The sequence below is a fragment of the Merops nubicus genome, unplaced genomic scaffold, assembly GCF_000691845.1.
Source record: "Merops nubicus isolate BGI_N331 unplaced genomic scaffold, ASM69184v1 scaffold31616, whole genome shotgun sequence".
Classification (NCBI taxonomy): Eukaryota; Metazoa; Chordata; class Aves; order Coraciiformes; family Meropidae; genus Merops; species Merops nubicus.
Window position 1 is genome coordinate 1 of NW_008617508.1, and position 290 is coordinate 290.

Here is a 290-nt window from a genome sequence, read left to right on the forward strand (position 1 = left end):
CCCCCCCCGCGCTTCTCGGTGGGAGATGGGGCTGCACCCCCCGGCACCTCCCCTCCCTTTGAAACGGCTCCTTGAGGAGCAAAAAGGAAAAGAGGGGAAAGAGAACAAAGGAATGAATGAATGTTTTCAACTCAGTTAAGGTGCAGTTTGGCTAAAAAAAAAAAAAAGAAGAAAAAAGAAGAAAAGAAGAAAAAGGAAGAAAAAAAGAAGAGAAAAAAGAAGGGGGAAAAAGGAAAAAAAAAAGAAGAAAAAAGTAGGGGAAAAAAGGGAAAACAAGAAGGACAAAAGGA